Source organism: Pteropus alecto, unplaced genomic scaffold, assembly GCF_000325575.1.
Source record: "Pteropus alecto unplaced genomic scaffold, ASM32557v1 scaffold71, whole genome shotgun sequence".
Classification (NCBI taxonomy): domain Eukaryota; kingdom Metazoa; phylum Chordata; class Mammalia; order Chiroptera; family Pteropodidae; genus Pteropus; species Pteropus alecto.
This window is the reverse complement of record NW_006433024.1, coordinates 9,324,713-9,325,701: the sequence shown is the minus strand read 5'-3', so window position 1 is coordinate 9,325,701 and position 989 is coordinate 9,324,713.

Genomic DNA, 989 nt, shown 5'->3' with positions numbered 1-989 from the left:
AAATGTCTTCTTTGTTCCCTCCCATTTGAAAAGGAATTATAGGACAAACAGAGACTTATGGACATGGACAATAGACTAGTGATTACCAGAGGGTGGGTGGGGAGGGAGATGGGGTAAAAAGGGTCAACTATGTGGTGACAGAAAGAAATCTAACTATGAGCAGTGAACATACAATGCAAAATATATATATCACTTACTGTTGAATTTTACACTTGAAACTTACTGGATTTTGCTAACCAATGTCACCATAATAAAAATAAATAAATAAATAAATACATACATACATACATACATACATAAATAAATAATAATAAAAATAATAAAAATAAAAAATAACACAGGTGGTCATAAATTTGGCAAAACCCACAAGCGAGGCACAGGAATGGCTGAGTTTTGGAAGATTCTGGGGGAAAGTTCTGGGCTCATTCCCAACACTGCCCATTCCCCATCTTCTTCTGCTCTCTTCTCCCACACTGCATTTCTACTTTGCTGGTTTCCCTGAAGTTTCCAGAAGATGCCTTGTGTTTCTGGGCACTCACCTCCATGGTTTCCTTTGCTGAAACTTCCTTCTCCCCCAGCTTCTGGTAATTCCTGCTTATCCTATAAGAACTGTCTCAGGAATCAGAGTCTTCCGTAACAATCCCCCTCCATTATGTGCACCTCTTGTGTTCAATACAAAGTTGGCACTTCTTTCACTATATTGTCATTGTCGGTTGAATGTCCCTTCCTACAGGAGCTCCTTAAGAACAAAGACTGTAACTTATTTATCTGTATCCCCACCTTCTAGGAGTGCTTGGCATATAATAGGAACTCCATAAATTTTGAGTGAAGGAGTAATGGCGAATAAATGAAGAAGGAACTTCTGACTCCTCAGAGCTCAGCTGCTTTATGAATCTATCACTAAGACCCCACCCATAGCTGCCCAGGGAGTCCACCCACCCACTACGTACTTGGGGAGCAGCTGAAGCTGGGGACGGACCCACTTCAGT